The 13949-nt window shown below is 40.8% G+C and overlaps 1 protein-coding gene across 2 annotated transcripts in view; it reads left to right on the top strand.

The window, feature by feature from the left end:
- PTPRA (protein tyrosine phosphatase receptor type A) overlaps positions 1-13949 on the top strand; it is a 139281-nt gene that overhangs the window by 81095 nt on the left and 44237 nt on the right. The gene's annotated exons all lie outside the window — the stretch shown is intronic.

The raw sequence follows: 13949 nt of genomic DNA, 5'->3' as shown, positions 1-13949 counted from the left end.
GACACCAATTTGGGAGGGGTGGCTAATACCCCAGAGGACAGGATCACACTTCAAAATGACCTTAACAGATTAGACAACTGGGCCAAAGCAAACAAGATGAATTTTAACAAGGAGAAATGTAAGGTACTACACTTGGGCAAAAAAAATGAAAGGCACAAATACAGGATGGGTGACACCTGGTTGAGAGCAGTACATGTGAAAAGGATCTAGGAGTCTTGGTAGACCACAGACTTGACATGAGTCAGCAGTGTGATGCAGCAGCTAAAAAAGCCAGTGCAATTCTGGGCTGCATCAATAGGAGTATAGCATCTAGATCAAGGGAAGTAATAGTACCACTGTATTCTGCTCTGGTCAGACCTCACCTGGAGTACTGTGTCCAGTTCTGGGCACCACAGTTCAAGAAGGATACTGACAAGCTGGGACGTGTCCAGAGGAGGGCAACCAAAATGGTCAAAGGCCTGGAAACAATGCCTTATGAGGAACGGCTTAGGGAGCTGGGTATGTTTAGCCTGGAGAAGAGAAGGTTAAGGGGTGATATGATAGCCATGTTCAAATATATGAAAGGATGTCATATGGAGGAGGGAGAAAGATTGTTTTCTGCTGCTCCAGAGAAGCAGACACGGACCAATGGATTCAAACTTCAAGAAAGAAGATTCCACCTAAACCTTAGGAAGAACTTCCTGACAGTAAGAGCTGTTTGGCAGTGGAATTTGCTGCCAAGGAGTGTGGTGGAGTCTCCTTCTTTGGAGGTCTTTAAGCAGGGGCTTGACAGGCATATGTCAAGAATGCTTTGATGGTGTTTCCTGCTTGGCAGGGGGTTGGACTGGATGGCCCTTGTGGTCTCTTCCAACTCTATGATTCTATGATTCTATTTGAATTACATAGCAAAGTCCGGCTTTTGATGACAAGTATTCTGTCTGATTGGTGACCTTAATATTATGTGCTGTTTCCTTCAATAGGTAAGAGGGCTGATTGATTCCATTGATGTTAATAGCAGGTCCTCTGGCTGTCAGCCGGTAATGGAATTAGTTACTTTGGGTTCCACAGAGGGTTCCCATGGGTTTGGTACATTAGTTTGTGCTTTTTTATGGCTTTCTAAAAGGCACCCTGTTTAAAGTGGTGCTGGGCATTTTAACCTCTTTCTCATCATATGATGTTTTTTCATTTCCTCCCAGTTTCAATGGGCAGCATTGTCCAAACCTGCCTTGTTTTCTGTTTTTGTCCATTTCTCCTCCTCTCCCCCGAACTGCTACTGTAAGCCGCGGTTTCAGTCCTGAAAGGGAGAAAGTTCTTGGAGATTTTGAATGTGTGTGTCTTTGTCATCTGACGAACAGTCTAATCATTCCATAAACACTGACACTGCTGCCCTTCTCCAAGCAGAGAGAGAGACTTTAGAAAAGAGCCTTGAAATTTTCTCCCAGGGAAACTTCAGCGTGCTTGGTTGGTTTTGCTTTTAGCATTTAAAGCCCCGAAACAACTTGAAGCCAGGTTACCCAAGACTGTGCTTCTCAAGCTATCTGATTCCTGGACTGGCAATTTACACACACACACACACACACACACACACACACACACACACACACAATGCCAGGGACCAGTACCATTTTTGTTTTTTTGTTTAAATAAATGTTTATTATTTTCCTCCTTAAACATTTTCAACATTTCAACATTACAATGCCAAACACAAAGCATACGACTTCCCTTCAGCAGGCATACCGTATTTCTCCGAAAATAAGACATCGTCTTACATTTATTTTTCCTAAAAAAAAACACACACACACACACACACACACACGGTGGCTTATTTTCAGGGGATGTCTTATTTTTTATTACATGTCCAGCCTAGCTTCTTCCTTGGCGCCCTCCAGAGCTGCGCCGATCACTATGTCTTATTTTTGGGGTATGGCTTATATTGTGCAAATGCTTAGAAATCATGCTACGGCTTATTTTTATGGGTATGTCTTATTTTAGCAGAAAAGGGTATATCTCTTCCAGGCAACTGTACTCCTTCGTTTCACCACTGCTGTGGTCTGTTTATTCAGAATTGAAGGGGGGCAAATGTAAACATAAAAGCTGAAAGGGACTGGGTCTAACCAGGCTTTAGAGCAGTGTCACAGAGGATAATAATAATAATAATAATAATAATAATAATAATAATAATAATAATAATACCCCACCCATCTGGGTGGGTTTCCCCAGCCACTCTGGGTGGCTGTATTTAATTATTTCATTTTATGTCCCATTTTATGTTCAATTATGTCCCATTAGACATCTATAAACAATTTACAGTGGGTGGGATTCAACGTTGTTTTATGGTGAGCGTCCCATCAGCGCAAGCATTGTAGCTTGGCAGTCAGAACAATCACCCCTCCTCCCTCCCCCACAAATGTTTTGGGGGTTCTCCTGACACCCCAAGCTAATTTTTTTTGGGGGGGAGACAGGGGGAGGGGAGTGAAGCCTCATTGGTCAAGCGGAAGCCTCCACACAGGGCTTGTGCTGACTGGATTGGTTAAGGTGAATCCCTCCTGATGTAATAAAAGCACATATAAAACAGTTAAATATATACAAATAGTTGCATATATAAAACATTTCTAAAAACATGACTATATGTATAAAAACAGCTTGAATCAGCAACAGCACATGTATAAAAACAATTCAAATCCAATACAGCTACCGTTACCAGCTGGGTCAGCAGTTGAGCACAGAGGAGAGTTGATGGGGACCCTGATTATCAAAGAGTACCAAACTCACCTCAATTTTCAAATCATTGCTTGGAGAAAAACTCATTTATGAGGCAATTTACATGCTATTGGTATCCTGCACTGCCATGTAATCCATACAACACATATTTCACTTTAGGTGTTACTCACTTTCTGCCTATGTTAGAATGCATCAATATCTGTACACGTTTTGTGGTTCCTTCAAGTCTTCTCATCTTAAAAAAAAATTAGAATAGAACTGTGCACCAGCAAAAATATAACTCTATGATTCTCAGATTTTGCGAGACAGAATACCTTCTTTAATACAGAGTGATTTGACATCACAAGTCAAGTTCTATGTTCATTCAGTATTCAGAGTAGAATAGTCTTATAAATCATTTGTGTGAGAGCAGGCAGTCTGTGGGAAGTGATTGTATCCTACCCTCAAGAGTTCAGCCCATGGATCCTGGTTTACTGCTTTCTGTATCCTGCTCTTGGTTTTATTTATTTTTATTAACAAAATCAATTTATCTCTCACTTGACAGAAGACCTCTTAGTAGTTTAACAAGGATCCATCTAAAACATTCATTAGAAATACTGATAAAAGCAAACATTAAAAACAAGCTAACTTAAAATCTTTAAGTATGACCAGCAATTTAAAAACAATTAAACATAATAAAGTTACATTTTAACATTGTCTTGGTAGGCTGAAACCATAGGAACCAACTTTTAGGGGTCAACAACCCTTCCCCTCCTCCCCTAAATATTTGAGGGGCCTGGGCCCACCCAAAGTTGATAGGCATTGCCATTCAAATGCTGTGCGTGGCACCCCTGGCTGAAAACAATTGGGAACTGGGGTCAGCTTTGCCACTAGTCAGATATAGGAATTAAAAGGCAGTAAATTATCCATTATTTGATTTAGTTTATCAGTTATATTTCCAGCATCCCTGGGTGTCCCATATGGATCTTCTCGCTCAGATATTAAAATTGTTTTGCTTTTGGGTCACCTGTGACTTGACCTGATCTTATTATTGATTTCCTGGTATCATCATAGAAGTTACGTTATATACCCTGTTTCTCATATTTTAAGACATACCCATAAAATAAGCCATAGCAGGATTTTTAAGCATTCAAGGAATATAAGCCATACCCCGAAAATAAGACATAGTGATAGGCGCAGCAGCAATGCCGGCTGCGGCAGGAGGAGGAGGAAAAAAATAAGACATCCCTTGAAAATAAGCCATAGTGTGTTTTTTTGAGGAAAAAATAAATATAAGACATGTCTTATAATATGAGAAACACGGTATATATATATATATATATATATATATATAGTTGCTGTGGCAACAAAACTGAGATTACTTAGGCACTGGTGTTCGTTGCTAAGTTAAATGTAAACTTCCTCCCCTTATGCAGACATGTTCAGGATAGATCTGTAGAGCCGCAATTAAGCATCATTTGACCTAAAAGCAAATGTCTTCTAATATGACCAATCATTTGTATTGCAGTTTGCAAAATGAGCACAGTGTTTTTATTTTAAAAGCTGTTACTTAAAATGTTCATAAGCATGTTGGGGACCACCCATTCGGGTTGGGGAGGAAGTAGTATAACATTGCAAAGAGGGACATTTTATTCTTCTTTTCCCTGTGATTTTCTTTTGACATAGGTGGGGAATCTTGGACCTGAAACTGCTGAAGGACCTTGCCTTGTGCTTAGTCTTTCCTTCTCTTTATGGCTTTAGGGCTGTGGATGGTTTGGTGGGCTTGTTGCCTTTCCTTGGGATCCCAAACCATTGCCAGTGGTCCGTATCAGCATTAAAGTACAGTGAGTGAGGTTCAGGGTGAGCTGCCATGATGTGGCAGTGGTTAAGGAACTTCCTTCCCCATCCATGGGGAAGATCTGAAGGTTTTAGAATGGGGTGGTAGACATGGCACCTTTCAAATGTTGTTGAACTGCAATTCCTATCATCCCTGACCATTGGTTATGTGTTCTGGGCCTGATGGGAGTTGTAGTTCATCAATATCTGGATGGCACCATATTGGCTACCCCTGCATTATGATATCTTAACAGCTATTCCCTGCCAACCATGAAATAATTTTGCAGTTCAAGCTGTCAGAGGTTTTTGGAGGTTGTCTGCACAATGTCCTTTATTCAGGGTGTGAGCTGACAGATTAAAACAGGACTTACATTGGCTATACAGTGGTGCCTCGCTAGACGAATTTAATTCGTTCCACGGGTCTTTTCTAGCGAATCCCATAGGAATGCATTGAATTTTTTTTAATTTTTTTTTTGCCCATAGGAACGCATTAATTGAATTTCAATGCATTCCTATGGGAAACCGCAATTCGCTAGATGAATTTTTCGTAAAACGAATTCGTCTAGCGAGGCAACCTCCGCTCGAAAAATCCTTTCGTTAAGCGGAAATTTCATTAAGCAGGGCATTTGTTAAGCGAGGCACCACTGTATTGTGTTTCTGTTTCTTTCCCAGCAAGGAGAGAAAATTGGATAACTTGCCCTTTTATTTTTCTGAATTCTGTTGGCGTTGGAGAGCTTTCTAATTAAAATCCACAACATGTACCACAACCTCCTGCCCATGCATATTAAAGCAAGCCATTTGTGATACACCAACAGTCCGAAAGCACAAATGAGGATGTCTGTTCCAGTTTTACAAACACTTCCCTGCCTGGTCACCTGGAGGCAATTCTTACTTGCCGCAGGCAAGTGGCTATTTAGAAAATGAGTGTAAATGTGCAGGTGGTTGGTAACTAAATCTTGGGCATCTAAAGTGAATTGGCTACAGGTGCAGATGTTTATAGCCATTGGTGGTCTGTCTATTCAGAAAGCTCTTTGTATTTAAAATGAAACATAAGCCAGCATAGGCTTCAACCTTGAGTATACATGCAAAATGTCCGGAAATATTGGGAGGTAATTTGTATGTTTTCTCCTAGTTTTGGTTTTTTCCAAGAGCTGGAGAGTGCCGTGATGACTCATCCTTTCTGTTTAACTACAGAAAGTGGGTCAGGGGAGTTAAAGGATGATTATTGGCAACACATCAAAGGCTAGCTCTAAGCCACAGAGACCCGAGTGGGACTTTGGCACCAATCCATTTCAGTGCACAGAAAAAATACACTGAAGGATTAACAATAAAACATTTCTTTTTTACAGAGTCTTGTGTGTTGGGAGAGGCAGGAGAAACTTGTGCTTTGTCTTGAGAGAGGCTAGGCGAAAGGGGAGATCTCTGCCTATTCAATTTATTTATACATAGATTTATATCTCATTTCCCTCTCCAACTGGAAGTACTGGCTCACAAAATCAAACCTACACTAGCAATAAGTAATATCAAAAACAGAACAAAGAATTGAAATAAAACATAAAAAAATATGAAATCCGGGCACCTAAAGTACTGGCATTTAGGTGGCTGCTTAAAACGTATCTGTTCCACCCAGACATTCTCTGAGGAATGATCCATGTTGATGCAGTAATCTGATCTGTTGATTTATAATGTATTCTGCATTTGTTTTATTGATGGAATTCTATTGTTGGCTTTATATTGTTAGTCACCATGATATTTATATGTTAATGAAGATGATATTGGAACTCTGGTAAATAAATAAATATCAATACAGTAATGAACAGCAGCTTGAACTGTGTCCAGAAATGAATTGGCAAGCAATGCAGTGCGCTTGCTTCCTGATGTGTTTGGAAGGGGCAAGTTGGTAGGCAATTGGAAAAGAAAAAGACAGGGGTGCAGAGCATCATATGCTTAATGAAAGCCCAGAGCAGTTCATATGAGTTAATGGCATTTTCAGCCATCGCAGCCATGTCTTAGTTTTAGCATGGACCTAATACACCGGCTCCCTCGGCCAATAGCGCAAGATGAGCGCCGCAACCCCAGAGTCGGTCACGACTGGACCTAATGGTCAGGGGTCCCTTTACCTTTAATCTTCAGTGATCTTTTTTGCTATCACATTTCCAATTTAGCCTGCATAATTCCGAGTACTAGAAATGCACCTTTCTGTTTTGAAGCAAAAGATTAGGCATGGGTTTAGTTTGGATAAGGGAGGGAGGGAGGGTCCGGGGTCAGATCCCACTCAGACATGAAACTTACCTGGGTTACCTTAAGCAGATTTGTCTTGATGTAATGTGCCTTTCAGAGTAATTGAGAGAGGGTGCAAGAAGACAGTGTAATGGACACAACTCTCTTGAGAGTACCGTAGATTTTTTTAAAAAAAAAACACTTGAGGTGCTCTCATTAGAGGTACTGTACTCTAAACATATTGAACAGGTTTGACTTTGGAAAAGTTCCCTTTACTTTCAGGTTGAGTGTTCTAATTACAAAACTTCATAAAAGTGCCTTCCAAACTGAGGTTCTTTAGAACTTATAAGAGATTGCGGAGAGGAACCTTGCCCCTCAACCACTGCTGGTTTTCATTGTGAAGGGCACAGCTACATGGAATATTGGGCAAATGCTGGAGGATGTGCTTTTGTACCACATGATGGGATGGCAAAGACCCATGGATCTGACCAGCACCCTAGGACATGCCCCAGAATCCTCTGCAATGTGCAGGGGTCCCATGGCAGATATCTTGGTGTGGTAAGGTGTTCTCTGTGCATAGAAAGTCTTTGCAGTGACCTCACCTCTCTCAGCCCTTCCCCTTTCTTCAAGGAGTAAAAATGATCTACCTTACACAGTTCTTGTGAGAATTATATGAAGCATTTGCAAGCACTGCATAAATTCTGTGTAGTTAATGTAAACTACTGCCTCAAAGGGACTAATATGCAGTTGCTTCACCACCTTACTTTGCTCTCGTTACAACAGTGAATCTCGTGAGTTTCTACCTAATGCCAGAATAAGTCTTTTGTAAGCCAGATACTTGCCTACATTCTAAGCAATGAGATATGGTCCAGGTGAGGATTACCAACTGTTGCGTTTTGTGTACTCTGGAACCAGCTTAGCATGGGCTGTCTTATCCCATATCTGACTACACGAAAAGGTATTTCAAAAAATGTTTGAACATGGGTACAAACTGAGTGTTTCTGAACACCTGCAGAGTGCATGGTCTTATCCTGGAGGGACAATGTCATGTGGAAAACACCTGGTAGGATTTCCAAGTCAAAGAATGTCACATCCAGTTAGCCTAGCGACTCTTTTTAAAGAAATAAACCCCAATGCTTCCCATTTGTTTCTCCTTGTACAGTCTTGCTGATGCCTATTATTGAGTTCTTTGAAAAAAAATGATTGTGATGTAATGCATTTTTCCTTCCTGCTCCTCCCTCCCCCTCCGCCTTGTGTGAAACCAGAGGCATGATGTCAGGGTATGTGTGTTTTTTCTGTGAAGTGTGCAGGATGCTGCATCTAGCCAACAGCTGTGTGTATGTTGATAACATTACAAACATTTCCCCTCAGTTTTTGTATCTGTATTGGAGGTGTGTACATGGGGGAGGGAGTCATAATAAGACTTAACTTAAGGCATAACTTTTTCTTTGTATCCACACCAAACATTTATTTTTTTATTTTGACAAAGTAATAATCATAAATAAAATGTGCACCCCACCCACAAGACCATTCCATTGTAACTATCCAACCTCCCAAAATTCCAATACCTCTTGTGATAGTTTGACCCCTTTCCATTATAATAGTACAACTTCTACAAACACCTTCCATATCTCCTTAAAATCATTTCTCCTGCATATTCCCCATGTTAATTTATAATTAAAAGGTACTGTATATTCCTGCGTATAAGACTACTTTTTAACCCAGGAAAATCTTCTCAAAAGTCGGGGGTCGTCTTATACTCCAGGTTGTATTTCTTATACAGCGAGTATATCCCAAACTCTATATTTTAACTGGAAAAGTTGGGGGTCGTCTTATATGCCCAGTCGTCTTATACGCCGGAATATACGGTATATCTCACACCTCTTTATACAATTCTTCCGTTTTTTATTCATCTTGCCATTTCCACTTCCTAGCTTTCATAATTCATGCAGCTGCCAATAAATTTGTGAGCAAGTCCTTCATAGCCTGCGAACCTTCCACCCCATCGTAAATTGATAATGGACTTTTGGTCAGCTTTAACCCAGTGATTTCTGTTATCTCCTTAAACACCCTTTGTCAAATAAATTGTACATATTTACACCCACACCACATGTGAACATAATCCCCAGTTTCCTGGCATCCCCCTTACTTTTAAGATGCTGCTGTCAATTTATTTTGCAACATTAGGCGATTTGCGAGAAGCTCTGACTAGCACATATTTGCTGTGATAAAGTGGCTTCCATCCTGTTCTCTAAATTGCTTTAAACAATGTTGAGAGGGTGTGTGGGCCCTTTTTGCTTAACATGACAACACTGCAGCCCCTGGAGATCGTATTTATCAATCAGTCCATATTATCAGGTGCTGTTGGTTACCACCTGATATTTGTCAAGAAGCCCTCTGATATCCATAACATATTATTTCCAGGGTTGGCTTGAGTTTCAGCTCCAATCTTACGATCCTAGCCAGATCACTGGAAAAGTGTGTGCATGCAGATTCCTTTTCTGAACTGATCATCCTTCCCCCACCTCCAAAACATCTGCTTTACCCCTACCTTGAGTAATTTCTACCAAAGGAGACAGTAGATTCTTAAAATGTTATTGCTGAGGGGGCTGTAGGAGCAAGCAGCTGTGTTTTAAAACTGATGTAATTTTAAATCACGTCAGAGCTATGTTAGTTAACTAGCCGGACAAAGAGGGACTTGAGCCACTCTACTCAGTTTTATGATTTCTTGGTTCTCAAAGGGAAAGGGGAACTTGCTGGCATGGCTCCCCTCCCTTCTTTCGAAACAGTCAATCTGCCAAGTGAAAGTAGGATTTTCTTTCTTTGCTGTGAGGAGCATAAAACCATTATGTGACGTATAGGCTGTCATAATGCTTTCTGGCATGCTGGAGGACACTTGCAAGGAACCCTGGAAAAATCTTACAAGCCCCTGATTCCAGCCCTTCATAAGGACAATTTGTTGTTGTTTTTTAATATAAAGTCCTTGCTGTCAGATTTCTAGAAACCTGGGATATTTGCAGCCCTGCTAAAAATCTGTATTCATTTGAAACAGATTTGCTACTAGTTGATACTGTTTAGCAATCCAAACTGTTTGGAGTGTATCCATGTGGTGAAAATGGTAGACCTCTCTCTTTGTGAAGAGACTATTAGGCTCTGGCCTAATATTCACATTCTTTACCGATGTGAACCAGAATCTTCATACCCACAATCTATACTGATGGTTGCATATGGCAAAGGAAAAATGCAGTGGAGCTGAGGATAAGGGTCAAGTGAAAGGCTTCACAGAAATGGTGGGTTTTAAGGAGCATTTCAGAGAAAGAGAGAGAGATGGCTCCGCCTAGGTGTCGATGAGAGGGCAGTTGTAGGAAAGTAGTGTTTATCACAGGCATCCCCAAACTTCGGCCTTCCAGATGTTTTGGACTACAATTCCCATCATCCCTGACCACTGGTCCTGTTAGCTAGGGATCATGGGAGCTGTAGGCCAAAACATCTGGAGGGCCGCAGTTTGGGGATGCCTGGTTTATCATATGTATGACTTCAGTATAAATGTTTCACTTTCATTTTCAGTAACTTGCTTTATTTATCCTCCATTGTCCATTTATGGTGTAGGCTTTGGGGTTTTTTCATGTTTTTTTTAAAAATGATAATTCCATCCTGGCACAGACCCAAACATACAAGGCAAGTGCTATGCACTTTTAAAGCAGGGTAGCTCCAGAACTCCTTGTCTTGAAAAGCCATATAGCTCTAAATTAGGGAAGGGGAACAAGTTGCCCTCCAGATGATGCTGGGACCCACTCAGCCCTAGCCAGCATGGCCTGTAGTGAGAAATGATGGGGTTTGTAGTCCAACAATATTTGGAGAGCCACAGGTTCCCCATTTCTGCTCTAAGTTATCATATGATGATGATCAGGATTGGAATACTTGCTCGCCATTTTTGTCTCTGGTCTAAAGTGATTTACATACTTAATTTCCGCACTGATGCACGGCCCACATGTAGACATGCTACCTTTTATAAAACCTTGTGAGAGATCTCTAGGTGATATATAGATGTGTTTTGTTTTGTTTTTACAACTTCTCCATCCCCTCTCCCCAAGTGATAACCAGATTTGCAGTGGGAGTGCTGTTGGAGCAAGGATTTCTTTTTGTGCTAATGCCAGAAACTGGGAAAACTAGTATCTGTTTACGCTAGAATAAAGAATAGGAATTCATGGCCTCATGGCTGCTATCTTGGGGATACTATCTTGAAATAACTGTTGTCTACACAAATAAAGAACTCCACATTCTGTTCCAACCTTCCTCAAGCTGTGCTGGCTGTCCAAAATATCTGGAAAGCACTAGGTATGAGGAGGATGTCTTAATTTGTATCTTGGTCAGTCACCCTTGAATTATTCTTACTTAAACAGTGATTGCTGGTGTGTGCTACCAAGAGATTATAACCCAAGATCCACACTTTTGTTAGGGAAGCAAGCCAGCATCACAGCCCAGAATCCATTGCATACCTTGAGCATGTCTGCATACATGTAAGAGAGAAACGGCTTTTAAAAAAAGACGTTTCAAAGTTGTAGTCACTGGTTTCCCCCCAACAGAGGCTACTATGCTTTCAGCTGCAGCAGGAAGAAGTCCAGTGGCTGTAGTGGTCCCATATGATGGTATTTTAAAGTTGTAGAAAGCTACACCACTTTTTTTTTTGAAAGCATAGGACCTCTGATACAACAGGTGGGAACTCTAAATGAAAATAATCTTCAGAGAGAAAAAATACACATCCTAAAATTTGAAAAAGTAATCATTAGGCAATGCAAGGATTCTTCCAGAAAAACCACTAGATTCCGAACTCTCAGACCGTCATGTGTCAATTTTAGATATTTGTAACGTCTGGCTTGCACTGGCTGTACTTTGAACATCTATGAATTAGCTTTCCACGCTGCACTTCAAGTAACCAGCAGATCTGCTTCACCCTGTTTCCCAACATATATTGGGGATGAGAGCCCTGGTAATTTGTAGCCCTGGTAACTTTTTCAGCAGGGGGCCGGTCCACTGTCCCTCAGACCTTGTGGGGGGCCGGACTATATTTAGAAAAATAATATGAACGAATTCCTATGCCCCACAAATAACCCAGAGGTACATTTTAAATAAAAGGACACATTCTACTCATGTAAAAACATGCTGATTCCTGGACTGTCCGCGGGCCGGATTTAGAAGGCGATTGGGCCGCATCCGGCCCCCGGGCCTTAGTTTGGGGACCCTGTAGTAGAGGGTCTACTTCTGTTGCTGAGGAACACTGGTCACTTAGCCCCTTCCTGGGATTAGTGCCAACAGAACATAAGAGAAATAATCCTACAATGTGGATTCTTAATTGTTCTCGCTGTCTTGCTTGTATTTCCTTTTGGTTTGCTCCTTGTAACACAGTGGCCTGGACTGAAAGAACTTCACCAGAGTGGGGCTCGTGTTAAGTGTAAAAAGGGCAAAGGGGACCCCTGACCATTAGGTCCAGTCGTGACCGACTCTGGGGTTGCGCCGCTCATCTCGCGTTATTGGCCGAAGGAGCCAGCAGGGTGGATTTGATTTAAATCACTAGTCAGTAAGGCTTGATTTAAATAATATTTTTCTACATAAAGACTAATTCTTGCTGGTATAACTTTAATATGCAAGTAGATGAAGATTTTTAGAATAACAACTTTTCATATTAGTTTTTTATCCCCAGTTTAATAGGTTAATCATTCATATTTGGACAACTTTACTGTTGTACTTAGGAAGGAGAAAAATAATCATTACCTTAATAATAACGATTTAAATAGATTCATTCAACTGAAACAATAACATTACAGCATATGTTATTTGCTTAAACAAACACCCATGCTTGTTAACTAATTTGGCTAAACAAAAACAATATATATATATTTTAAGAAATTTAGACTGTCAACCCAGCCTGCACATGAAAAACCTACGGTAAATACTGTCCACTCCAAACAATCAGAAATATATTGTTTCTATTCTATTCACTGCACTTCTTGAAACTTAGCACCGAAGGGGTTGTTTCTGTATTCATAGGTTTGTAGAACAATAGGATTAAGGTCTTTTTCTCAACTCTGTTCATGTTATAACATTTTTGCTGTGAAGAAGAGGCATGAAGACTGAGTCAAATTCAGTTTTGAGAACTGCAAAAGTAAACCAAGCATCTGTGATAATATCTTGTAGGCAGAGAAACTGCCCAATAATCTTACAAAAACCTCTGGAAGAGCATGACATTGTGAATGGATTAATGGAATTTATTTACCCCAAAAATTTAACCTATACAACCTTATTCTACATAATTAAAAGACTAATCTTTATTTCATGATGGAATAACACACACACAAACTTCTTGCTGTGAAACAAACTAGATTTGTGAGCTATTAAATTCCAGAATTTGCAGTTCATAAGTCTGTTGAGAAGCCAGACACACTGTTTACACTTATATATGCAGGCACAGGAGTGACTCTTTGAAGTCATCCCAGATCGCCAAAGACCCAAGAGGCACTTCTCAGGGACCTAACATGCTGGGCAAACAAGTTTTTTCTGTACGTAGTGAGACTTGGTGCTTTTAGGGTTCATGCTTCCCTCTTTGGTCTAAAGGATTCTTGACTAGTTGAGTATAAGAGCCAAAATGGATGTGATGCTGAATGTGTCATTACAAGATATGTCATGGTGGTTATTTTTCTAAATTTAATATTGGGCACAGGCGGGACCAATCTTCATCCAAGACTGTAGTGTGCAGGGAGGGGAGGCTCAACCTTTCTCTCCCCCCCCCCTTGGTTCTAACAAAAATCCCTCCCTTTCTTGCTCCATTGTTATTCTTAGGGGAGAAAAGCTGTCGTTGGGAGGGGGCATTTCATTTGGAGCTGTGTGTGAATGGAAGGATAAAACCTCCCCTCCTTGCTTAGCAAATTCTTCATTTATGTATTTAGCACTGCATCTAGTTTGGGCCTCGAGATCTCCCTGCAGATAGTCAAAGCTGTCTGTAGCTGGGAGGATTTGGGTGGTGTGTTCAGGACTTCTATGACTTCATTCTTGTCTGTGCATCCAGAGGTTGGGAAGGGGTTGAAGCAGATAGAAACTGAGTACAGTAACAGAAGCCATTGCAAGAGAGTTGGCCAAGTTGTACGCACAGATGTGCTGCTTTGGCGTTGCAGCGTTTGACCCTGCAGGAAAGTCTCCAAAGAGGAGTTGGTGAATCC

Source organism: Zootoca vivipara, chromosome 9, assembly GCF_963506605.1.
Source record: "Zootoca vivipara chromosome 9, rZooViv1.1, whole genome shotgun sequence".
In the NCBI taxonomy this organism is placed as follows: domain Eukaryota; kingdom Metazoa; phylum Chordata; class Lepidosauria; order Squamata; family Lacertidae; genus Zootoca; species Zootoca vivipara.
The sequence above is the reverse complement of the archived record's forward strand: the minus strand, read 5'-3'. Positions and strand labels throughout refer to the sequence as shown.